We start from the raw sequence: 27,666 nt of genomic DNA, 5'->3' as shown, positions 1-27,666 counted from the left end.
AAACGCTCCAACTTGGGTTGGGGCTAACCTATAACTATTTGTTACAACAGTGTGTAATCATTGGGGTTTAACTGACAAGGAAATTTATTTACCCGTAGGCACGCGTACAACTGTTGTATGAACGTATACAATGCAATATAACGAGAAATTATCAACGTTATCACTTCTCATGAAGCCGAAAGGTTACTGCAGCTGCAAGCATATACTCATTAATAAAAAGCAGCCGTGCTTGCTCTGGCTAGTCTGCTGTTCTTGTCGGCATGTTTAATTAGCATTGTGGGTGACCACAACAATAAACTCAAGTCGCGCAGTTTCTTGACGTTTCTTCGTGTTCTTTAAGCTAACATCTCAATGCGAGGTAAATATATGCTTCAAACTACGCTTTTGAAATGTTTGCTACTAATGGATAAAGATAGAATGTGGTGTAACTTTCAGGCTGGGAGTCATTTTAATACCTGCAATAGTCTAGTTGGGAAAACCAGTAACCAGCATCCACTCAGAAGGCAGTGGTGCGGCGAAATTTCGCAAAGACAGTTTTCACCTTCTTGCGTGGAAGTATGGACAGTGCACGTAATACCAATCTTCCGGCATCTAATAGATTTCGTGTCATTCCAATTGTGGTAGCTATTCATATTACGTTTTGGTTCTAACAGCGCAGCTGCTTAAGCCGGCCGCATGTTCACCACGCGTGAACAGAAAATGTGGGCCAATCCTGGCGGTAGTGCAGAAAGGGTCCAAGCGCAATGGCACATATCCCTGTGAACTTGCGAAGCCGAGCCTGGTTAAGTATAGCTAAGCATGGTCGGGGCTACTTAAGCTTAGCCAGTCATTAATAGCCAATCAATAGGTAATTGATAATTGGCAAATAATCAATACATTCCGGGAAATGCTGGGGATGACATGGTAGCGCTACGCCCAGCCGAAATACGTGGCCAATACCTTGCGATAGCCTATCGATAGAAAATAAATATCTAATCGATAACTGATAAATGCTCAATAAATTCCGAAAATGCTGGGGATGACTTGGTAGTGCTAAGCCTAGCCCAAAATCGTGGACTACAGCTAGGTGCCCTTCAGCTCCGCTGTCTCTTTAGCATTGCGCCTCCACTGCAAGCTGCGCAAATTTTTTTTTTTTTCGGTCTCAGTACATTATCGACACGAAAGCTTAAAGACGCAGCCTAAGAAGTTATGATCCATGCATCACTAAAGCTGGCGTAAAAGCGACAACAACGTTTTATTATTTTATCTCTCCCAACCGTCCACTCTAATCTTCTTTTATCCCCGCTATACCCCCCCCCCCCCCCCCGTACAGCGTAGCCAACTGGAAGTAACTCTGGTTAACCTCCCTGCCTTTTTTTGCATCCTTTCTCTTTCTGAGCCTTGGGCCGTGGCCAATGCATTATTGCATGCAAAAGCCACAAAAGCCCTTCTACAGTTCGTGAAGGATACTGAATTGTACGAACGCTTGTGACCGTGGAGATTCCTCTCCCTCTGACTCTGCGAATGACTGACTCTATTAATAGCGAAGCTGTATAAGGCAGCCGCAATTTGTGGTTCGTATCAAGAAACTACCAAGAAATAAAATAAAATAAACCTGCATGCGTGGCTTGCATGTTCTGCAAGCCACGCTTGCAGAACAAGCATTTATGGGAACCATATGATTGCGTTGGAGCGTCTTCATGTTCGTCCACAGCTGGCGCGTTCGTACGCTCGTGCTTAGGGAGCCTACATGCAAGTGCTGTTTTGCATGTAGGCTCCCTTCTCGTGCTCTGCGAGGTGAAGAGGTTATGCACGCCATGAGAGTGAGACGCATTCACGGAGCGGGTCTCCTGGAACGCGGTGTCGGCATTCGAACGCGGTGTCGGTGTTGCAAGTTGCGCTATGCAACGTGCAGTGACGGCCGCAAGTCCGAGACGTGCGAAAATAAATTATCATCATCATGAGTAATAAGATGAAAAGTTCGCGCGCACTTCCGGAAAAGGCTGGGCTACGATCGCCCAGCTTCGCTGTTTCTAGGGTTACGTGGCCGAGTGCAAGGTTTTTTATTTTCTTTTGTCTCTTTATCTTTTTTTGCATATTCTCCCTCCCCAAGTGTAGGGTAGCCAACCGGGTACGTTGTTGGTTAACCGCCCTACCTTTTCCTCTTCGTTTCTCTTTCTTTCTCCATCTCTATCTCTCTCTCATTTTGGCGACATTTTCAGAAAGGACGCACATTGGCATAGTGGGGAGTTGTTGACGAGAATTAAGTTGTGCGGCGAGGACAGGTGATTCACAACGACGGAGAGAGGGTAACCTGCTGAGTTATATTTTAACGCGATAGCGTTAAGGGCCCCGTGTCGCAGAAAAAATTACTCCATCTCCCGCTAAAGGGGACCATATGTGGATGCGAAGCAGCGGGGAGATGGTTAGCTTGAGCGGGAGATGGTTTCGCGGCAGCGGCCTGAGCACTCATCGCGGCGCTGCAGAGGAGAGAGAATGAGGCGCGCGCTCTGTCATTTTCATACTACCGTGGCGCCCCCAGCGGAGTATACAGCTGTCGCACCACCTGTCGTGCGCGCCGCTCCGGATTCCTAGAGAAGAGAAAGAGGGGGAGCGTAGGAGAGGAGAGAGAGGGAGGGGGACGCGCTAGCGCTATGGGGGTGTGGCACGCGGGCGCCGCTCCGTAGAGGATTCCTAGAGGAGAGAAAGGGCGGGAGCGTAGGAGAGGAGATACGCGGGGAGGGGATGCGCAAGCGCTGTGGGGGTGTGGCACGCGGGCGCCGCTCCGTACAGGATTCCTAGAGGAGAGAAAGGGGGGAGCGTAGGAGAGGAGAGAGAGGGGGAGGATACGCGCATGCGCTGTGGGGTGTGGGACACGGGAGGGACGGACAGAGCCGCCTGCAAGAAATGCTCTGCATTTAAAATCCGGTGTCGGCCACCGGCGTAGGCGTGCGATGCGGGTGGCGGAGAAAATCATCCCCAACCTCCCCGACCGCGCAGGCCCCCCACGTGGTGCAAGGTTTTGAGGAACAAAAATGGAATTTCTCTTAGTGAAATCCGTCAGTAGTGAAATCCGTAAAGTAAGACTTTACCATTCGGCGTCGGATTCGCCGTCGGATTGTTTACCAATCGGCGTCGGATTGTAATTTCAATGTACGAGAAAACCTCATTCTGCTACGAGGAAACTCAAATACAAACCCCTTTTCCAGCATTTCTACCAGACCTACAGCCGCGCGTTGCGACGCGAACGAGTCCCCATAACGCTATCGCGTTCTACTCTTAAAGGCGAAGCTTAAGCGTCCTCCAATTTTTGTTCGTCTTGTAGGGACGTATTGAATGTCTCTCGATGTGTGGTAAGAGGGTACGAGGAGAAAAAAGCGCGTCTTGAGACATTCGAGATGACACTCCTGACAAGGAAGTAGGTGGGACTCTGCCCTTGCTTTTTTGTTTCAGTTGCCTCCTTGTTTAAAACGATGTTGCACTCCGGATTTTCCTTAAAGGTTAATACGTTTATTAGGGCGTTGCTAACCAACGTTAAAGCAGACTAAGCAATCTTCTTTTTTATGATCTTTTTAATCCACCCTTGACTCCATTTACAACTGTGCAATGCGTACACAAGTTGCAGGGGCTTCGTGATGCGGCACAACATGTGTGACTGCACAGTTTTTTAATTAGGCTGGTTATCTTTCATCGGATATTATTATCCGGAATATGATAAAAAATGGCAGTGATATTGCGGCTGAGGTGTTTGTGACCCTTTATAGGCAGTATCTGACGAGATCAAGCGAACCAAAGACTTAGAAGCAATGCAACGAACATTGATCAACTATATATGCATTGTTAAAGCATTGAATCATAGTTCCGTTAGCTTGCTTTTCGTATTCTGTACAAAATAATGCCTAAAATCTAAAATAATTATCCTACACTTGGTTTCGGTCAACTCAGAGAACACTGCAGGAGAGCTTTAGAAGGGATAATGAAAAGTGGTTGTAGTGAGTGCAATACATTCCAAAATTGTGAACGGAATTGTGCACGAATTGGAATACAAATATAAAATCGACGCAGGCACCGCTACTCATCAATATGGCTCAGATTTGTATGATTGTAATGATACTCGGGAAGTAACTAAGGAGCCGCGCATCATGCGACAAAACGGAAAGTGGTAGGGTGTAACATAAATAGGCAGAAATATGATGTGATGAATTAAGGTGCAAACAGGTGTAGCCCATATTCAAGATTGGGTTATGGGGAACTAGTGGAGCTGGCAAGATCGTGCCCACAGATAACCGTTGCCATAGTTGGTGACGCGCTATTCCGTTAACCTCATAACTTCTAAAAGAATCCAATGGCTGAGATTGTCTTCGTTCTCAAGTCGGGATGCCTTGCCACTTTTTTTTTTTTGACGAACAAGTAACCTTAGTTATTTTCACTAGAAAGGCTGTCCCTCATACGATTGCTGTAGAACTCAAAGTGTAGGCGAGAAGATAGAACGAGATGGTTCCTTTATGGAACGTCGGTATCTTTGCAATTAATTAGGAATGGACAATGCATGAACCACGAGACATATATTAAACCGATCCATATCGGCTCCTTGCCGTTCATATAATTTTAATGACTCGCCTTTTATAACGGGAACATTTTGCACACATTACTCTTTTATCTTTGCTTTTCTTGGAAATAGTCCATGGTCTGTGTTTGTATATAAACTGTACATTGAACTTGATATAAGGTATAACGGTCGCTTACGGACATGGCGAGCACGCAACCGAACACATCGGAACAGCGCCGTATGCAGTGTTTTTGTTACTAATACTACAGTGATTTCTAACAGAGAAACGTATTCAACTCACCAACTAGCCGTCCTTCTCGTCACAGCAGCCATTTCACTATCTATTTGTTTCACTATTTACACCTCTTCTTGGAATTTGCCGTGACCAAAAACTCGTAAAATTTAGGCAAAAGCAAACAAAACTGGGAACGATCTTTGAGGACTCCAGAAAAAAAAGTCATTAGACAGACAACGTAAACCGACATCACGGGAATCCATTTCAGCGTCAGCAGAACCACTCCATGCCATAAGGCCTATGTTTGAGGCCGCAATAAGCCGAGTGCGAATGGCAGCTCGAGAGACGTAAACGTCATCTGCAGCGCGTGCTGCATCGGGCGCACACACACGCGGGTGCGCTTTGGGTTTAACGGCACGCGAGGGACGACGACATGAAGCTCTGCCGAGTGAGTTCAAAAGGGTTCCGTCCCCTGTGCCCACGCCGCTCTCGGCTGAGAGTTTCCGCAGCGACTTTCTTCGCGTGCCTGTTGCTGAATCATTCGCGGTGGCAAAACAACCACACATGAATATACCCAAGGAAGAATATAATTTAAAAACATTAGTAGCCCTTCCCCTGTCGAGGAAATGGGGGTACCGAAGTACCGGTTCCGAAGTACCGGTTGAGAAACTCGCGCTGAAACCTGACCGTCGCACCGGGGAAGTTGGCGCTAGCGTTGCCGAGGCATGTACCACCATTGTCGTGACCAGGATCGCCATCACGATTCGACAGTCATGGTGCACATGGATCTGGATGGAGCTCAATCCGGATCGGTCCCGATCGCGATCAAAAGTGTACGTGTGTGTAACGGCTGTCACCTGTTCGCCGTCGGCACGAAGTCGATCGACGGGTTATACAAGCCGGTTGGTCGTTCCGTACTCAAGCGAACACAGTGAAAAGAGTCAGAGTTGGGAGTAAACAAAAAGCAAGATGTTTATCGGCGGATAAATATACACAAATTAATAAAATAAAATAACAAAAAGACACTAGACAGACTAACACACCTGAACTTAATATAACACAATGATGAAGACAAGTAAATACGAGAAATTAACAGTAGATATAAAAATGAAACAGGGCGCGGATCAAATATACAAGAATACACTTAACAGTAATTGACTCAAACAACGTTCAAAAGAAAACAAAGTTAAAAAAAGTTGCAGTGGCTTAGCTCGGCTATGCCAGGATATACGTAGCGTTAGCAAAGGTTCAGCTGATTATTCTTAGCTTTCCTGGTTGTCTCCTACGCTCAACCGCTAATTGCCAGGCAACTACTTCGGGATCCGATGAGTCAAGCTTCTCCGTTCTTCTGCGCTGTTGAGCAGCATTTCAGCATTTGCGCTCTCCTTCTCCGTGGCTATACCACACTGGCAAACGCCAGTCAGAAGGGCAGCGGCTCCAGCGCAGTGTCAGATGGCGACTCCACAGCGAGCGCGCGCCGGCGCCAGTGCGTCTACCACGGCTACGACGTCACTCCTCTGGAATGCGCAGACCGGCGGCGGTGAGTCGCGCGCGGCGGCGGCGGAGTGCGCGAGAGGTGCCGGCTCCGGTGGCTCCGGTGCGCAAGCCGTGTGACATCACTGATCCTTGCGCATGCGCAGCACGTCTCTTGATGTGCCGCGCGAAACGGGCTTGGCTAGGCCAGTGTAGCTAACGCTACAAAAACGATGGCATACGCGTGGCCGGGCAGCAGCAGCAAGTTCTTAAACCCTGAAGTCGGCGCGCAGAGCTTTCCCGAAGAATGCTGGCGGGCCGATCTTGTCGACGTGGATGCGATAGCTGGGCGGGGTTTCCCGGGAGTCTAGATCTGACGACTTCCCTCAAGCAGGTTGAGCTAACTTGAGGCGAACTACCATGAGCATCGTTGCAGACGCTGGTTTTACGTCTCGTACATCAACTAGTTACTTGGAGTTCCAAGGCAGCTAGGCGGCCCAGGCGATACTGGACGGCACTAGCCCCCCGACGGCTTCTCAGCAGCTCATAGGTTCAGCTTCTAGACTAATTAGCAGATTCCAAAACCTACGCTTAAATAGCCTCTCCTTTCCATAGTTCCCTATATACAGGGGGACAGCAGGTAAGCAGAGTTCACCTAATTATTTCATGACTCCTCCCAATAGTCTTGGCCGCGCCCCTTTCACCAGGGGCGAAGGAACGGTAGATTACCCTCTCTCAAAGGTCGAGCCCCCGCACTGCACCACACATACGCACACGCACACACTTGGGTCCTTTAAGTGGCGTGTCGCTTTCTCGAAAGTAAATGCCGCCTCGTGGGGGCACGACGTTCTTGACGCCCGTTAATCGACGTGTCGCCTTCTCGAAACTATATGCCGCACCGTGGGACCACGACGTTTTTTTTTACTCCCGTTAATCGGCGTGTCGCTTTCTCGAAACTATATGCCACACCGTGAGAACACGACGTTTATGGCGGCCGTTAATCGGCGTGTCGTTGACTCGAGAAACTATGCCGCTCCGTGACAGTGTGATACTGTATAAGTGGTCCTCGTGGAAGTGAATCTCGGAGGCATCAAGAAGCACTACCAACGCCACCTAGGTGGCGTTCACCGTACTCAGCACAGCGGAGCGTGGCCTCCGCAATTAGCTCTGAAAATGTTTCTGAAGTTGATCGCGGAGGCTGCAATTACGACGCGCTGTACGCGCTGATTTGACTCGGTGACGATTCAGTTACGTGCTTTGTCTTGCGCGTTGTATTAGTGTGTCAGTTACGTGCTTCGTCTTTCGCGTTGTGCTAGCGTGTGCAGCGTAGTGCAGCTTCCATATGCACGACGGTTGCTCATGGTCATCGACGTTGGTAGTCGTGATGGAGGAGACGTGCCACCAGGCGTCAGCGTGGGTGAATCAACGCCTAAGGGCGCTTTAGCCACAAAACACCAATAGACATTATATATCAATGTGCAATAAACATTACACTACTTCTGTGAAGACACGTTTCACTTTCGTGTTCTATACCGATTCCTATATAAGAGGGATCAACCACATTTTTTTGACTCCCGTTAATCGGCGTGTCGCTTTCTCGAAACTATATGCCACACCGTGAGAACACGACGTTTTTGGCGGCCGTTAATCGGCGTGTCGATGACTCGAGAAACTATGACAATCCGCGACAGTGTGATACTGGTATAAGTGGTCCTCGTGGAAGTGAATCTCGGAGGACCGGTTGGGTACCGTACGCGTACGGGTGTGCAAGGTGGTAAAAGGAGTGCCCCAATAACACATAGTCCAACCTACAGCCACGAATAACCACCTGGGAAAGCAATGTAAACGCATTTTTTTAGAGCAAACGGGGTTGGTTTATACTTTTTAGAATGCACCTAAACTAGATTTGCCTGAATAAAGTTGCATATTTTAAGACTGGGTGTAAAACTACATTTGCCTGAATAAAGTTCCATATTTCAAGACACCCATGGGTGTAGCCAGCGAGCGACAACGAGGGGCGCTGTAATGAAAACTGGAGAGGTTTGAATGAAATGATACGCACAATCATCTCCGTTCAAGCAATCACGATGGCGCTCAGCGTCAATACACTATGCCACTGCACTGCTGCCGACAAATCCAAATATCACTGGTTCTCTAAATGTACACTATCTTTAAAAGCCCCCATGGTTGCTCTCGGTAGTCCTGAGATATGGTCCGCGTATTTATTTGGACTGAAGGGCAACCACAATTTTAAGGCGGAATTGCGAAACTGTTTAACCTTCGTTCCTATGCTTTAGGCTAACATAGTAATAGTATGCTAATATATGCTTGAATTTAATAATTTGGGCTAGTTGGTGCAGAATTTCATAAGCAGATTTCTTGAACAGAGCGACACAGGACGAAATAAAAAAAAAGTTGTCGCAGTTTCACCTGAAAGGCGAAGCATCAATTGCGATAGCAAATTTGTAGAGAGCTATACGGAGTAATGATTGTAGCTTTATCAGCTGTATCAACTTGGACATGCAGCAGCACCGGCAACACGCAGAACTGTTGTCGACGCCTTCGGCGTTTTGCCCGCGTTCGCACAAAATGCGTGGGGCGTTGGTGACTGTTGCCGGAGCCTCTGATATAAATAGGCACTTGGTGCCGCTGCTAAACGTCCCCTCCCTTCCCTCCCCCACCAACCCCCCACGGCCTTTCGTGCGTCAGAAGAAGGCGCGTTTGCTCTAGATATATGGTGATTGTAAAGGAGGAAAGAGACGCCTAATTCTGCAGCCCTTAAGGAAGCACGGCACAGAACGCGCGTTTGTTCTCCGCCGTGCGTTCACTCCCGGTGAAAGCGCGCGTCCCTCGCGCCCTTTCACTCGCACATACATCGTTCGGCGGCGCGCGGCGACGATTTAATCTCCATTAACGTCATACGGAACCTCACGGCGACGGCGACGGCGACGCCGACGGCAGAAATCTGCTTTGGAGTGTCCATATAATTGCTATCGCAATAATAAAAAGCCACCTGCAGATCGCTGGAGAGGTTATCCTTGGCGCTCTGTCCTGTGCCTCTTTTTATTGCGACAGCAATGATATGGACACTCAAAGCGGATTTCTGCCCTCACCGTCGCCGTGAGGTTCCGTATGACGTCAACGGCGATGAAATCGTCGCACTCATCGTATGCTGTATGTGCGAGTGAAAGTGCGCGAGGGACGCGCGCTTTCACGGAGAGCGAAAGCACGGCGGAGAGCGAACGCGCGTTCTGCGCCGTGCTCCCTGAAGGGCTGCGGAATTAAGTCTCTTTTATTGCGATAGCAATTATATGGACACTCAAAAGCAGATTTCTGCCGTCGGCGTCACCGTCGCCGTCGCCGTCGCCGTCGCCGTGAGGTTCCGTATGACGTCATTTGGAGAAGAAATCTTCGTCGCGCGCCGAACGCTGCATGTGCGAGTGAAAGGGCGCGAGGGGCGCGTCTTTCACGCGGAGTGAACGCACGGCGGAGAACAAACGCGCGTTCTGCGCCGTGCTCGCTTAAGGGCTGCAGAAGTAGGCGTCTCCGTTCTCCTTCACAATCACCATGTATGTAGAGCAAACGCGCCTTCTTCCGACGAGCGAGAGGCCGTGGGGGAGGGGGAGGGAAGGGAGGCGACGTTTAGCTGCGGCACGCAGTGCCTATTTATATCAGAGGCTCCGGCAACAGTCACCAACGCCGCACGCATTTTGAGCGAACGCGGGCAAAACGCCGATGGCGTCGACACCAGTTCTGCGTGTTGCCAATGCTGCTGCATGTCCAAGTTTATACAGCTGATAAAGCTAATATCATTACTCCGTATAGCTCTCTACAAGTTTGCTATCGCAATTGATGCTTCGCCTTTCAGGTGAAACTGCGACAACTTTCCTCCTTTACAATCACAATATATATAGAGGAAACGCGACTACTTCCGTCGCGCGAAAGGCCGTGGGGGATGCGAGAGAGGAAGGGGAGGCGACGTTTAGCTGTGGCACCAAATGCGTAATTATATAAAAACGATGCGAGGCGAGAATGTGGTAAAGACTTCCGACGCTGCTCGACGAGTGTCCTGTTCTGATCGGGTCGAAAACCTCGGAGCCGCCCGCAGAGGCACCGGTAACAGTCACCAACGCCACGTGCATTCGGTGCGAACGCGGGCAAAACGCCGACGGCGTCGACAACAGTTCTGCGCGTTGCTGGTGCTGCTGCATGTCCAAGCTTATACAGCTGATAAAACTACTATACTCGGCGACAGCTTTTCTTGACATTGGAGCGAAGGCTACGGAGGCGGGGCCTCCGCACATTTGTGTTACTACGCAAATAGTCCGGCAGCTTGCAGCCGATTTCAGTTCTAGTTTCGGTTTTCGCTAGCTCGCAGCGCTAGTGTGTTTAGCAAAACGTTTGCATGCAAAATGGGAACGTCAGAGTTAAACTTTGATGAGTGTGCATACATGCAGCTAATTACTCTGCTGTATATATATTTGCACACACAAAATATTCCGCTGTTCAGAAGGTTTTCCCAGCATTATTCAGCCTCTATAACAGTGAAGCTTAGGTTTTGTGTTCAGTCAAAAAAAGTGTGGCAGCCCAGGATATACGGGTACGCGCCACACGTGATCGAATGTTAACGTTTACAGTATTAAGCCCTGGTACAGGCGAAAAGGAAGGCCGGTTGCGGCACGATCCTGCCACGCGCGTGTCTTGTTTCAGTTTTGCTGTATTCGGTTTACGCCCACAAAGACTGTCAGCAATGATCGGCGCAGACTGCGCCTCAGTGTTTGAGAAGGTTCACAATTGTTGTAGATCGTTTTGTTATGATTGCGCGCAAGACGCGAACAGTCAAGCTTATTTCAGAGTTTGCGCGACCACCAGTGATAAGGCTGGAAAGTTCGATGAGTGATGTATAAAAGACGGTGCGTAACAACGATGATCAGCTTTTCCACGGCCGATGCTGTACTCGCCGCTATCAGTGCCAGTGTGTATTGCTGTAATCTGACATTCCGTTTACCGGCCGACTGCTGCCTTCGTAACGTCACGACCCCGTGACAATATAATAGCTATGCGAACTATGCAAGGTGACGAATGTCGCCAAGCACACACCGCAGCTAAAAGTACCATGATGGCGCTGAATTGGAAGATTTTAAGAGAGCTTACGATTAATGAATAGAGGCTGATGCAGATTCTATTACCGAGTTTCGCTGGTCAAGCACCTTCATGTAGTGTGATGGCCGTCGATGTTTTTTCCATCCCTGTGCATGCAGTATGTAACAGGTATTGTCCATAATACCAATTGTTAATGGTAGAAAAAATAAAGAATGCATAAAAACAGTTCATATATTTTATTGCACCACAGCCATACGCGAAAATTCTCTAGGCCCGTGTATTTAGATTTAGGTGCACGTTAAAGAACCCCAGGTGGTCAAAATATCCGGAGCCCTCCACTACGACCTCTCTCATGATCATATCGTGGTTTTGGGTCGTTAAACCCCTTCAAATATTATTAACATAACATTTTGCACTAGTGGCACAGAACTTGATAGCCATAACTTTTTGCTGGCACTGCATGTCGACATAACATTTTGCACTTGTGACCAGAACATGATAACCATATAACTCGTTGCTGGAACTCTATGTCAACAAAACATTTTTGCACTTGTGGCACAGAACATGATAGCCATAGCTCGTTGCTAGCATTGCTTGCCATAAGAACCATTTATAATAAACAAATCAAAATAGGTAAGAGCAGGAACACATTGATAACGAAGAATGAGACGGTAGAATACATTAGGAAATGAGTAAATGAAAAACAAAACAATGACAAGAAGGGGTATCACACTTTCAGGTTCCATTGAGACAGCAATGAAACAAGGGATCAAACACTATTGGCATGAGATCACACAGAAAAATGAACACAATTTTCAATCCTCAACACTTCAATCCTCAACTAAAAAATGTGGTTCTCGCTGATGCAGCGTATAATGTAAATGTTCACGGCCGTGATACATCATCACATCACAGCCGCCGTGACAGTACAGTGCACAGTACACGGCCGCTGACACAATAAGCACAGGTTTGAGCCTGTCGCATTTCGATGGATCAGAAATGCCAGACGCCCGTGTACATATGTTTCGGTGCATGTTAAATAACACCAGGTGGTCAAAACTTGTGCAACCCTCTAGCACGGCATGTCCCATAATCACATCGTCGTTTTGGCACACAATATTCCAAGAATTATTATCACATCACGCTAACGTAACCAGAACATAAACGAAGTGCACCGAAATATAGAGAGATCAGCAGATTAAATTAAAATGTAGTCAATAAGCAATAAAAGTGTAAATAAATAGCAGTGACTGATGGACCTCAAAAGCAATATCGCAGTTTCTGGTAAAGCACGCGTGTAATCCTTTGGTTGAAGCTTTGAAAAAGCACACATGGAGATGCTCATGACAGTTCATCAATTCCGCTCATGTCAGAGCTGCTCGACTCATCAGAAGTACTCGAATCGGTGCCCAAAGAAATTATGAGACTTTCTCTTTGGCTGTCTATAATGCCATCTCGCTCCCATGCCTCATCCTCAAGCCTTATCACATGAGTGCAGTCTCGGAACCAGTTCTGCGGGGTCACACCTGCGATTCCTTCCAGCAGCAGCTTCTCGACTGAATCGATCTTGAAGTCAGTGTTCTTCGAAGCAACATAGCCTTTGACCTGGCTCCACACGAGTGTTCTTCGAAGTAACAAAGCCTTTGACCTGGCTCCACACGAGTTCTATTGGATTGAGCTCGCAGTGGTAAGGAGGCAAGTGCACAACCTCATGACCGGCAGCGCTGGCAAGTGTGGCAATCTGGTAAGCAAGAAACATGTGCTTATGCTGCTTAACGAGCTGCAGCAGTTCGCTCTTCAGTTGGTCATCCAAAAAGGGATACTTTTCGATTTCAACCAGCATTGGATGTCGGCTTTTCTTGATGATGAACTTGGCACCTTTTAAACTTGAGCACTGTGACGCGACGTATTTTCCATAACAATCACACTGCGTCGCTTGATGTTCGGTAGCAACTGTTCAACAAACCATTTTTGAAAATGCGGAGCATCCGTTTCTGTGTGGTAATCACCAGCGCCCTTGTTGGCAAGAAACACTAGGGCGGCTCCATCAACAAAGCCTTCCGCACTGCCAGCATGCAAAACAATTAGGCGTCCTCCTTTACCGCTCGGCGCACGGAGACCTGTTGACGAAATTCGTCTTGACGGGACATCCCTTTGGTGTTTGTCCATACGGCCTCCTTAGTGTGGCCAGCGTTTACCCAGGCCTCATCAAGGTAGTATATGGTCCTGTAAAAGAAAAGAAATCAGTCGTATAGTTAAGAGCTTACCTTTACTGGCAACAGCCCATTAATAAACCAGCGGCCTTTATTGAAGGTTATGCCTCTGTTACAGCGCGAAGAATCCACTGACAAAACCCATGTGAATACATATAACAAAGATGAGCTGGCAATACTTCCCCTGAGAAAGACTGAAGCGAATGTTTACAAAACATATTTCAGGCTGCTCATAAAAGCTAATGAAACCACATCCCAATTATGTGTTCAGCATATTCGCTGAATAAAATTAGGTATTCTTTTCTTCAAGTCATTTAGATCCCTTGCTCCTACGCGGAAAAAAATGTGGTTGTTCCCTCTTATATAGGAATCGGTATAGAACACGAAAGTGAAACGTGTCTTCACAGAAGTAGTGTAATGTTTATTGCACATTGATATATAACGTCTATTGGTGTTTTGTGGCTAAAGCGCCCTTAGGCGTTGATGCACCCACGCTGACGCCTGGTGGCACGTCTCCTCCATCACGACTACCAACGTCGATGACCATGAGCAACCGTCGTGTATATGGAAGCTGCACTACGCTGCACACGCTAGCACAACGCGAAAGACGAAGCACGTAACTGACACACTAATACAACGCGCAAGACAAAGCACGTAACTGAATCGTCACCGAGTCAAATCAGCGCGTACAGCGCGTCGTAATTGCAGCCTCCGCGATCAACTTCAGAAACATTTTCAGAGCTAATTGCGGAGGCCACGCTCCGCTGTGCTGAGTACGGCGAACGCCACCTAGTAGTGCTTCTGCGAGAACGCGTTGGTAGTGCTTCTTGATGCCAGCGTCCCTTCGAATGCTGGCATCGAGGCGTCGTAGTGCTGAGACCACCGAAGCGTTCACTGTCGGTGCGCGTTAGTGTCATAATGCAGTACTTCTCTTTTCTGCTCGTAGGCGGCGGCACCGCCCCGAGCAAGAGCGCGGGTACACGGAGGAGTGTTAGATATATAAGGCGCGTCTGTGTAGCTCTCTGCAAATGCGTTTGTGGCGCAATGGGTTAAGCGCTCGGCGATCTATCGTCGCGGACCGAGAGGTCGTGGGTTCGATTTCCAAATTTTGCATGTTTGTGGAACTTTTTCTTCTGGTTTCTTTCTTTGTATTATGTTCGTGTATGTTCGTGTGACGTATTTCCGTGACGGAAATACGTCAGTGAAGTCTTGGTGGACCCCGGCATAAAACACTTTCGTGTTAAAAAAAAGCAGTAAATCTTCCCAAACAATGCGACGGGAAATTCTGCAATAGCGAAACGCTCAGTTACATCTTCGACACAGATCATCGCATCCTCGGCTGATACTATTTTCCACAGTACGAGCGCAAACATGAACAGCTACCTTATTAAAGACGATAGTCTTTCTTGGGGAACTTAAACGCTGAAAATTTGGTCTGTCTGTCTGTCTGTCTGTCTGTTTGTCTGTCTGTCACCCGATTCAGCCACCCGGCCAAAATTGGACCACTTGCTTACCGCCCACACTACTTAAACTGGTACGGCTGTTCATACTTGTGAACGTAATCGATCACAAAGTAAATATTACGCATATCTGAGGCGCAACATCACTAGGTAAGTATTAGGAGGTGTGTTCCTTTAATAGAAAATACATAGATACGTAACTCTAAAGACCCTAGTTTCTTAAGCTGCGCTGAAAATGCCATGCTATGCGCGTTTTATTTGCAGCCCGTCGCTGCAGCCTCACGTGCAAGCTCGCGCGAGCAAACGCCGCTGGCGCGCAGCGAAGCATAGACCGCTGCATAGACGGAACGCGCGGAGTAATACATTTTAATGGCCGTACTTCTTGCGCAGCTTTTACAGCGTTGCACCTGGCTGATGTATGAAACGGAGTATAGGATGGCTAATTTAGCAGTACAGAGTTTTGAGGCACATAACCGTAATCCGTAGCGTTCATTTAATTAGGAATACATATTGTACTGGTTTTTGCGTTAGTAAATGAAAAAATGTCACAGTTTCGCCCTAAGGGCGAAGCAATGAATGCGATAGCAACACAGCAATGTCATACGAAGTAAGGTGAGCGGCTTTGGTAGCAACAACACGCAGAACTGTTGTCGACGCCATCGGCGTTTTGCCCGCGTTAGCTCAAAATGCGTGCGGCGTTGGTGACTGTTGCTGGAGCCTCTGATATAAATAGGCACTTGGTGCCGCAGCTAAACGTCGCCTCCCTTCCCTCCCCCTCCCCCACGGCCTCTCGCGCGTCCGAAGAAGGCGCGTTGGCTCTACATATATGGTGATTGTAAAGGAGAAAAGAGACGCCTACTTCTGCAGCCCTTAAGCGAGCACGGCGCAGAACGCGCGTTTGTTCTCCGCCGTGCGTTCACTCCCCGTGAAAGACGCGCCCCTCGCGCCCTTTCACTCGCACATACAGCGTTCGGCGCGCGGCGACGATTTCATCTCCAAATGACGTCATACGGAACCTCACGGCGACGGCGACGGCGACGGCGACGCCGACGGCAGAAATCTGCTTTTGAGTGTCCATATAATTGCTATCGCAATAAAAGTTGTCGCAGTTTCATCTGAAAGGCGAAGCATCAGTTGCGATAGCAAATTTGTAGAGAGCTATACGGAGTAATGATAGTAGCTTTATCAGCTGTATAAACTTCGTCATGCAGCAGCACCGGCAACACGCAGAACTGTTGTCGACGCCGTCGGCGTTTTGCCCGCGTTCGCACAAAATGCGTGCGGCGTTGGTGACTGTTGCCGGAGCCTCTGATATAAATAGGCACTTGGTGCCGCAGCTAAACGTCGCCTCCCTTCCCTCCCCCTCCCGCCCCCCTCCCCGCCACGGCCTTTCGCGCGTCGGAAGAAGGCGCGTTTGCTCTACATATATGGTGATTGTAAAGGAGGAAAGAGACGCCTACTTCTGCAGCCCTTGAGCGAGCACGGCGCAGAACGCGCGTTTGTTCTCCGCCGTGCGTTCACTCCCCGTGAAAGCGCGCGTCCCTCGCGCCCTTTCACTCGCACATACATCGTTCGGCGGCGCGCGGCGACGATTTAATCTCCATTAACGTCATACGGAACCTCACGGCGAAGGCGACGCCGACGGCAGAAATCTGCTTTGGAGTGTCCATATAATTGCTATCGCGACAAAAGCCACCTGCAGATCGCTGGAGAGGTCACGGAGAAAGAATATATTCTTTCTCCGTGGGAGAGGTTATCCTTGGCCATAGCCTCCTATATTTTTTCTAGATATAGCAGGCTATGCCTTAGCGCTCTGTCCTGTGCCTCTTTTTATTGCGATAGAAATTATATGGACACTCAAAGTGGATTTCTGCCCTCGCCGTCGCCGTGAGGTTCCCTATGACGTCAACGGCGATGAAATCGTCGAAGCCATCGTATGCTGTATGTGCGAGTGAAAGTGCGCGAGGGAAGCGCGCTTTCACAGAGAGCGAACGCACGGCGGAGAGCAAACGCGCGTTCTGCGCCGTGCTCCCTGAAGGGCTGCAGAATTAAATCTCTTTCCTCCTTTACAATCACCATATATATATATATATATATAGAGGAAACGCGACTTCTTCCGTCGCGCGAAAGGACGTGGGGGGATGGGAGAGAGGAAGGGGAGGCGACGTTTAGCTGTGGCACCAAGTGCGTAATTATATAAAAACGATGCTAGGCGAGAATGTGGTAAAGAATTCCGACGCTTCTCGACGAGTGTCCTGTTCTGATCTCGTCAAAAACCTCCGAGCCGCCCGCAGAGGCACCGGCAACAGTCACCAACGCCACGTGCATTCGGTGCGAACGCGGGCAAAACGCCGACGGCATCGACAACAGTTCTGCGCGTTGCTGGTGCTGCTGCATGTCCAAGTTTATACAGCTAATAAAACTACTATACTCGGCGACAGCTTTTCTTGACAACGGAGCGAAGGCTACGGAGGCGGAGCCTCCGCACATTTGTGTTACTACGCAAGTAGTCCAGCAGCTTGCAGCCTATTTCAGTGCAGTTACGGTTTTCGCTAGCTCGCAGCGCTAGTGTGTTTAGCAAAACGTATGCATGCAAAATGGGAACGTCAGAGTTAAACTTTGATGAGTGTGCCTACATGCAGCTAATTACTCTGCTGTATTTATATTCGTACACAGAAAATTTTCCGCTGTTCAGAAGGCTTTCCCAGCATTATTCAGCCTTTATAAAAGTGAAGCTTAGGTTCCGTGTTCAGTAAAAAAAAAAGTGTGGCAGCCCAGGATATACGGGTACGCGCCACACGTGATCGAATGTTAACGTTTACAGTATTAAGCCCTGGTACTGGCGAAAAGGAAGGCCGGTTGCGGCACGATCCTGCCACGCGCGTGTCTTGTTTCAGTTTTGCTGTATTCGGTTTACGCCCACAAAGACTGTCAGCAATGATCGGCGCAGACTGCGCCTAAGTCTTCGAGAAGCTTCACAATTGTTGTAGATCGTTTTGTTATGATTGCGCTCAAGACGCGAACAGTCAAGCTTATTTCAGAGTTTGCGCGACCACCAGTGATAAGGCTGGAAAGTTCGATGAGTGATGTATAAAAGACGGCGTGTCCCAATGATGATCAGCTTTTCCACGGCCGATGCTATACTCGCCGCTATCAGTGCCAGTGTGTATTGTTGTAATCTGACTTTCCGTTTACCGGCCGACTGCTGCCTTCGTAACGTCACGACCCCGTGACAATATAATAGCTATGCAAACTATGCAAGGTGACGAATGTCGCCAAGCACACACCGCAGCTAAAAGTACCATGATGCCGCTGAATTGGAAGATTTTAAGAGAGCTTACGATTAATTGAATCGAGACTGATTCAGATTCTATTATCGAGCTTCGCTGGTCAAGCACCTTCATGTAGTTTGATGGCCGTCGATGTTTTTTCCATCCCTGTGCATGCACTATGTAACAGGTATTGTCCATAATACCAATTGTTATTGGTAGAAAAAAATAAAGAATGCATAAAAACAGTTCATATATTTTATTGCACCACAGCCATACGCGAAAATTCTCCAGGCCCGTGTATTTAGATTTAGGTGCACGTTAAAGAACCCCAGGTGGTCAAAATTTCCAGAGCCCTCCACTACGACCTCTCTCATAATCATATCGTGGTTTTGGGTCGTTAAACCCCATCAAATATTATTAACATGACATTTTGCACTAGTGGCACAGAACGTGATAGCCATAACTTTTCACTGGCACTCCATGTCGACATAACATTTGCACTTTTGACCAGAACATTATAACCATATAACTCGTTGCTAGCATTGCTTGCCATAAGAACCACTTATAATAAACAAATCAAAATAGGTAAGAGCAGGAACACATTGATAACGAAGAATGAGACGGTAGAATACATTAGCAAATGAGTAAATGAAAAACAAAACAATGACAAGAAGGGGTATCACACTTTCAGGTTCCATTGAGACAGCAATGAAACACGGCATCAAACTCTATTGGCATGAGATCACACAGAAAAATGAACACAATTTTTAACACTTCAATCCTCAACTAAAAATGTGGTTCTCGCTGATGCAGCGTATAATGTAAATGTTCACGGCTGTGATACATCATCACATCACAGCCGCCTTGACAGTACAGTGCACAGTACACGGCCGCTGACACAAAAAGCACAGGTTTGAGCCTGTCGCATTTCGATGGATCAGAAATGCCAGACGCCCGTGTACATATGTTTCGGTGCATGTTAAATAACACCGGGTGGTCAAAACTTGTGCAACCCTCTAGCACGGCATGTTGCATAATCACATCGCCGTTTTGGCACACAATATTCCAACAATTATTATCACATCACGGTAACGTAACCAGAACATAAACGAAGTGCAACGAAATATAGAGAGATCAGCAGATTAAATTAAAATGTAGTCAATAAGCAATAAAAGTGTAAATAAATAGCAGTGACTGATGGACCTCAAAAGCAATATCGCAGTTTCTGGTTAAGCACGCGTGTAATCCTTTGGTTGAAGCTTTGAAAAAGCACACCTGAGATGCTCATGACAGTTCATCAATTCCGCTCATGTCAGAGCTGCTCGACTCATCAGAAGTACTCGAATCGATGCCCAAAGAAATTATGAGACTTTCTCTTTGGCTGTCTATAATGCCATCTCGCTCCCATGCCTCATCCTCAAGCCTTATCACATGAGTGCAGTCTCGGAACCAGTTCTGCGGGGTCACACCTGGGATTCCTTCCAGCAGCAGCTTCTCGACTGAATCGATCTTGAAGTCAGTGTTCTTCGAAGTAACATAGCCTTTGACCTGGCTCCACACGAGTTCTATTGGATTGAGCTCGCAGTGGTAAGGAGGCAAGTGCACAACCTCATGACCGGCAGCGCTGGCAAGTGTGTCAATCTGGTAAGCAAGAAACATGTGCTTATGCTGCTTAACGAGCTGCAGCAGTTCGCTCTTCAGTTGGTCATCCGAAAAAGGGATACTTTTCGATTTCAACCAGCATTGGATGTCGGCTTTTCTTGATGATGAACTTGGCACCTTTTAAACTTGAGCACTGTGACACGACGTATTATCCATCACAATCACACTGTGTGGCTTGATGTTCGGTAGCAACTGTTCAATAAACCATTTTTGAAAATGCGGAGCATCCATTTCTGTGTGGTAATCACCAGCGCCCTTCTTGGCACGAAACACTAGGGCGGCTCCATCAACAAAGCCTTCCGCACTGCCAGCATGCAAAACAATTAGGCGTCCTCCTTTACCGCTCGGCGCACGGAGACCTGTTGACGAAATGCGTCTTGACGGGACATCCCTTTGGTGTCTGTCCATACGGTCTCCTTAGTGTGCCTGCGTTTACCCAGGTCTCATCAAGGTAGTATATGGTCCTGTAAAAGAAAAGAAATCAGTCGTATAGTTATGAGCTTACCTTTACTGGCAACAGCCCATTAATAAACCAGCGGCCTTTATTCAAGGTTATGCCTCTGTTACAGCGCGAAGAATCCACTGACAAAACCCATGTGAATACATATAACAAAGATGAGCTGGCAAAACTCCCCCTGAGAAAGACTGAAGCGAATGTTTACAAAACATAATTCAGGCTGCTAATAAAAGCTAATGAAACCACATCCCCAATTATGTGTACAGCATATTCGCTGAATAAAATTAGGTATTCTTTTCTTCAAGTCATTTAGATCCCTTGCTCCTACGCGGAAAAAAAGCAGTAAATCTTCCCAAACAATTCGACGGGAAATTCTGCAATAGCGAAACGCTCAGTTACATCTTCGACACAGATCATCGCATCCTCGGCTGATACTATTTTCCACAGTACGAGCGCAAACATGAACAGCTACCTTATTTTACTGGGGAATTTCGCTGCGACACAAGTTAGGACTATGTAAGGCTTTCGATCACTCGCGTAAACAGCACACGTTTGGCGATCACTGATGCAAAGCATACCTCTCGTTTTCGCTCACCGTTAGGTACACACGCATGCTCATCATTCGCGTCTACACTTTAACCAACAAGCACGCTCAACGAAAGTTTGCAGGAATTAAAAGAACACAAGAACTTATCGCTGCTGCCTCCGCATTTCTCGGATTGTTCGGAGGTACTTTCGACGCCAAGCAACGATGTCGTCTCTTTCGAGCAATGCGGAATTCCTTTTTTCTCTTTCGGAAGACGAACCCCAAGTCGTTCAGCATTCGTTGCATCGTGCGAGTGCTGATCGTCGGCATGTCCATGTCAGGGTCGCTGATCACCTCATTGCGTAGCTTCTCGGACGTAGGCAGTTCATTGCGCATGAAATAGCTGTGCACTTTGCGCCGCAATGCTGCCAACGCAAACGTGTCGTAACGCAGCAGCCTCGTCTTGGCGGTCATGCGCTTCCCAGCTTCGCTCGAGACCGGGAAAATCCAGTTTCTTACGCTTTGGAGAGGAGAGTGGGGCCCGCAGAGCTTCAGCCTTGATTCGAGTTACCGTTCGCATACTCACTCCGGTGAGTTCGGCGACAGTCCGGCACACAGAATTGGTCGACCAGCTCGGGCTGACGGCGCCTTACTCCAGCGTAGACATTGCAGATAACCTGCTTGGTTTGTTTGGAGACCCACTTCTTGTCACATTTAGAGTATAGCCTCCTCGGAGAACGAAAAGGAGACTTAGCGGCCACACGCAGTACCGCCGGCACCGGGGACGCCCTCTTTACTGCGAGAGCAACCAGCAGGCGGTGCGGAAAACGTGGTGCCGTCCAAGAAATAAAAAAGAAAGAAAAATTAAGGCGCACGATAACTTTTTTCCATGAACAGCTTCCCATACTTGTTCTATATTTATAATTAAGGAAAGTTTTATTTATTCGGGCCAAGTAACTCTTAGAATCAGAAAATAAAATAGGTACTATTTCCTGGCGCGCGCGCATGCAGGCGGTTCGGCTCTGTAGCTTCCACAGTGCTGATCAAGAAAAGCTGTCGCCGAGTATATCCTTACTCCGTATAGCTCTCTACTAATTTGCTATCGCAATTGATGCTTCGCCTTTCGGGTGAAACGGCGACATTTTTTTTCATCCTCTGTCATGCCGTTCAACAGATATGCTATGTGACAATATGCCTGAATCTGGTGTTTAAATATTTGTTGCCAATGGGGATAGAGACGATGGTGGCACGGCGTCGAGGTTGACACTATAGGAGCCTTCATTCAAGTACTACCAGGACCTTGAATGGGACAAAAATTTCGAGAGGAGGTTTTAAGAGAAAGCTTTAGCTAGAGGATTTACCATCTAAATACATGCGAACGGAAAAATTGTTTTTCTCGACAAGCGACTGCACCAGATTTGACTGAACTTCTTGCATTTAAAAGAAAAGTTAAAAATCTATTGACTGTATTAGGCGGGATTTTGACTTAGGCCGTCAATTTTTAAATAAATGATTGAAAAACGCACAAATTGCAAACCAGAATTATCACATTTACTATTCTTACTCACCAAGAAAAATATCACGATTCTGTTAACTGTACTTAATAATACATTTAGAGCGCACAAAACTTGTGTATTATACACTTAATTCTCTCAAATAAACCTCAAATTCGTGCATGAGATTTTTGCAAAACTAGTAGTAAACGTTGCAAATATTTCATATGAAATATAAACTAATATATCACATGTCCCCTTTAGGTTCTCCAACGGATGTATTGTATAGAAAGGCGAACACTACTTTTTGGGGAGAATTACGGGTGTGTAAACGTCTTGCTTTTTATTGCGATAGCAATTATATGGACACTTCAACCGGATTTCTGCCGTCGCCGTCGCCGTGAGGTTCCGTATAGATAAAATCTTCGCCGCGCGCCGTATGCCCGAGCGGAAGCGTGCGGGGACGCGCGCTATCACGGAGAGCGAACGCACTCAATCTCCCACGCGCAAGCAAGGAAGCGGGAAGCCAGCGCCGGAGGGAGCGGGGGGGGGGGGGGGGAGCACTTCTACTCTGCCAACAACCGCGCTCGTCGCTCGCCCACACGGCTTGACCTTTCTATGCGCTGTGCATTCGCCGCTCAGTTTCCGTTGAAGCAATAGACCGCACGCACCTTCGCCTAAAGCTTTACTTTCGCCCGCTGCGGCGCATGCGCTTGCTGCCAGCGTTTTGACAGTCGTTGTCTGCAGTCATTCAGTGTGATCTATTCGTTTGTGCGCGCTCACACCACGCATGTTCATTCAGTTAGTAATAGTCGGGCCACATTTTCCAACGCACGCTACACATGCAATGCTGCCCGCATCGGCAGTGCAGCGCTACAGGTGTGTCCCTTCGCACGCGCTGCCCACGGGAAGCGCTTCTCATCAACACCACCGTTTCACACGCGCCTTCTCGTGGTCATCGATTCTCTCTTCATGTCGGTCTACTTACGCCGCAGCACACCTGCTTACTTAATCAGCTCATGTTTACTACAATTCATATTGCTACCAAAGCCGCTCACCTTACTTCGTATGACATCGCTGTGTTGCTATCGCATTCATTGCTTCGCCCTTAGGGCGAAACTGTGACATTTTTTATTTTGAAACACATCGAGTTCCATCGATTTCGGAGAATAACATTGAAGTTCCAAATCAAGTTTTAGGGGCGAAGCACCTTAGGGCCGAGCCTTGTCTCTCGTAGTCCGTAGCTCTCGTTGGCATGGGGACCGCTATGTACGTATGTATACGCATATATACATATATATATGTATATGTATAGTATATGTACGCCAAGCTCCGGCTTCCGGAAGCGGGAACCGGAAGCCGACTTCCGCTTCCACTTCCGGTTCCGCTTACGGTTCCGGAAGCCAGTTTCCGGAGAACGCTTCCGGCGTTTTTCACTCTCGTCCGTAGCTAGGGGCGCTGCGGTGCACAAGGGCGTTCGTTCCCGACGCGCGCTCTCTTTGTCGTCCGTAGCTAGGGGCGCTGCATTGCACAAAGGGCGTTCGTTCCCGAACCGTTCCCGAAGCGCGTTCTCTTTCTCTCTCGTTCCGGACGCGCGCTCTCTTTCTCTCTCGTCCGTAGCTGTGGTTTACCTGAATGATCCCCCGGTGCTTCGCCCACTCATCATCATTCACTTCGTGAATATGCGGTGATTTTTTTGCTACCTATCGTAACTAGAATCTACCTTTCTCTCTCAAAATCAATATAGTTCATTCAAATTGGTCCATGGGTTGTTTAATAAAAGCGTTTCTGCGTTTCACATGTATTTGAATAGATGACATTGAAGTTGGCCCCGAGCTGAAGCTTCCTCTTAAAAAATCACCGCTCGAGCACTCCGTGCAGATGATTAACCAGCGAAGCTGAAACGTGAGGCCTCGGTGTTTATCACTGGGTTAATCCCGAAGGTTCATTAATGTATTTCTCAATTATCCGTTACGTCTTTGTGTTTCTTAATGTGATTACACACGTCACTAACGGTATGCCCGCAGTCCGCCTTTGTCAATTGCGTTCGATGTCTCGAGTTTGCTCAGCGGCATGGTTTGCAGCATTCGCCCGCCATTGCCGCTTACAATTCTTCTAAATTAAATTGCTTAATATTAAATGTGTCCGTTACGTAACACAATGAATGGCTCATACCCACCTTAAGAAATGGCTCATACCCCTGTAAACGCGGCCTGCCCATTACGACGACGGATCAGAAGTGAAATTCCACGTGCGAATGATGAGCGGCAACGCAGCCAGCTGTGGAAGAAGACGACGATTATGAACGCGGGAGCATTGGCAGGAGCGCAACCCGAGGGGCGCCAACGAGTTAGCTGCGGAAGAAGACGACGACGCTCGAGCCAATTCTCATAATGATAGTTTTCTGTGGACAGGCGACGAACAGACACTTTTATTGCGATAGCAATTATATGGACACTCCAAAGCAGATTTTTGCCGTCGGCGTCGCCGTCGCCGTGAGGTTCCGTATGACGTCAATGGAGATGAAATAGTCGCCGCGCGCCGCCGAACGCTGTATGTGCGAGTGTAAGGGCGCGAGGGACGCGCGCTTTGACGGGGAGTGAACGCACGGCAGAGAACAAACACGCGTTCTGCGCCGTGCTCCCTTAAGGGCTGCAGAAGTAGGCGTCTCTGTCTCTTTCATCCTTTACAATCACCATATATGTAGAGCTAACTCGCCCTCTTCCGACGCGCGAAAGGCCAGGGGGGGGGGGGGGGGGGGAGGCGACGTTTAGCTGCGGCACCAAGTGCCTATTTATATCAGAGGATCCGGCAACAGTCACCAACGCCGCACGCATTTTGTGCGAATGCGGGCAAAACGCCGACGGTGTCGACAATAGTTCTGTGTGTTGCCGGTGCTGCTGCATGTCCAAGTTTATACAGCTGATTAAGCTACTATCATTACTCCGTATAGCTCTCTACAAATTTGCTATCGCAATTGATGCTTCGCCTTTTAGGTGAAACTGCGAGAACTTTTTTCGTTTCGCCTAGCTATATAAAGCTTTGCTTTAAAAATATCACGGTATCAATTGCACGGTATACTGGGCTGGCTAGGGGCAGGTAGCATTTGCCGGTGTGAACATCGGTAGCAGCGTGTCACTTCTTGGTCGCCAGTCGCAGTCGGTCACGCGACATCTCCATTGGGAATCTCCAGTGCGAATGCCACCTAAACCAGCTAGGTGGCATTCCACCTTTACGGCTTAGAAATCAGAAATCGGCACTGATAGTTACAGGCTTATCTAGCTCCCACGTGATCGGGGATGATCACCAAGGGCGCCATCAGCGGTCGGGAATGACACATGAAAGCGTCATGACGCGTTTGTGAGCGTGAAAGAGCTCTTCAATAGTTCCTAGGCGCAAGCGTCTACTATAGCGAACGAAAGCCATAAAGGTCAGAATTGTTCTTGTTTTGTTTAAACGTATATATTATACCACACTGTCTTCCCCACTTGACAATGTCTGCGTCTTTAAGCGTTTTGCAATAGCGCTGATGGTTTGGTTAGTTAGTACATTTCTTTCGAACTTGCAACGACGGTTATGTGTCCTTATATCCTGTTTTATTTTGCGTGATTGCGATTATTAAAATTTAGCGTTGTAACGCGTTTGTGCGTTTTAAAGTGTTTAGCCTTCTTTGGTAACTAACTGCGGTTTTCCGCGTCTACCATTTTGAAGACTAACCGTTTTGTAGTTTTGCAGTGCAGTTCAACACAGCCGTAAAAGCCGCACTCTGGTAAGGTACCCTTTTGCAGTGACACCGAAGATACGTTACGACTGGTGATACGTTACCACCGTACGGTAGTATCGATGGTACCACCGGTACCAGTACCGCTAGCTGGTGGTACCACTGGTCAGACGAGCGTTCTCCCGTGCTTTCTCGTGACCGCTAGCTTTTTGAGATGTTGTCGTTGTAACGCGGTGCCTCATGTCACAGACGCAAACACTGTCGTTTGAGACGTTGCGCCTCTCGTCGGAGACGCTTCGCGGGGTTCCTAATACCGGTGTCACAGATACACTTTTAATCGCGATCGGGGCCAATCCCGATCGGATTTCTTGATCGCGATCAACAATGATCGTGGCTCAGGAACATGGTTCATCAGGCGCAAAATCCGGCCTAGTTGGCGTTGGCGTGACCACGGAATGGCCCAAAAAATCCCAAAAGTCCAAGTGCGCCAATCAAGGTATATGATGATGTCAGTTAAGGCAAAGTTAATTAAGGTAGGTTTAATTAAGATAGAGTTCATTACAGCACTAGAATTCACGACCATTGGTGGGAGTCCAACTCATGACAGTTGGGGTTAAGGCGAAGGTAGTGTAGGCACAGTTAATTAAGATATAGCTAATTTAGGCCCGCGAACCCACGACCTTTGGAGTGGAACCCATGACCGTTGGTGTTAATTAAGGTGAAGGCAATTAAGATACCGTTAATTAGGGTAGAGGTTATTAATGTGTTGAATATGATAGACTTCATTACGGCACTCGAACCCATGACCTTTAGTGTTAATTAAGGCGAAGTTACTTAAGGCGCAGTTAGTTAAAACAGAGTTAATTAAGGAACTCGATCCCTCGACCTATGGTGGTAGCAATGCTCGCGCCCTCATCCACGTAGGGCTAACTAAGTGCCCCTTGAATTTTTATCGTCTGCTGTTCTCCTGAAACTCCCAGAACTGCGTAATGCCTTGATACCAATGCGGGTTTGCAAAATATGGTTAAACTTGGACAATATTTTAATTTTACAGCTTACTTCTGCTGATTAAACGGTGTTTAAGTCATTTTTTATTAAGCTGCCTTCCCTTTTTGTTTTCAGCGTTTTCAGAATAATGCGTTAGAAGGCGCAGACGTCAGCATGCGATTGCGATCAAGAAACATGATCGCAATTCCCCGATCGCGATTGTCGGATCGCTATCCCGATTCGACAGTCATGGTGCACATGGAGCTGGATGGAGCTCAATCCGGATCGGTCCCGATCGCGATCAAAAGTGTACGTGTGTGTTACGGCTGTCACCTGTTCGCCGTCGGCGCGAAGTCGATCGACGGGTTATACAAGCCGGTTGGTCGTTCCGTACTCAAGCGAACACAGTGAAAAGAGTCAGAGCTGGGAGTAAACAAAAAGCAAGATATTTATCGGCTGATAAATATACACAAATTAATAAAAATAATAGAACAAAAAGACACTAGACAGCCTAACACACCTGAACTTAATATAAC

General features: G+C 47.9%; 1 pseudogene; it reads right to left on the bottom strand.

Moving 5' to 3' along the window:
• Positions 1 to 19,568: 19,568 nt before the first annotated feature.
• Positions 19,569 to 27,666, bottom strand: part of LOC119456712 (roundabout homolog 2-like) — an 81,159-nt pseudogene continuing 73,061 nt past the window's right edge.

This window comes from Dermacentor silvarum, chromosome 6 (genome assembly GCF_013339745.2).
Source record: "Dermacentor silvarum isolate Dsil-2018 chromosome 6, BIME_Dsil_1.4, whole genome shotgun sequence".
Classification (NCBI taxonomy): Eukaryota; Metazoa; Arthropoda; class Arachnida; order Ixodida; family Ixodidae; genus Dermacentor; species Dermacentor silvarum.
Note: the sequence above shows the minus strand (reverse complement) of the source record. Positions and strands in the feature narration are given on the sequence as shown.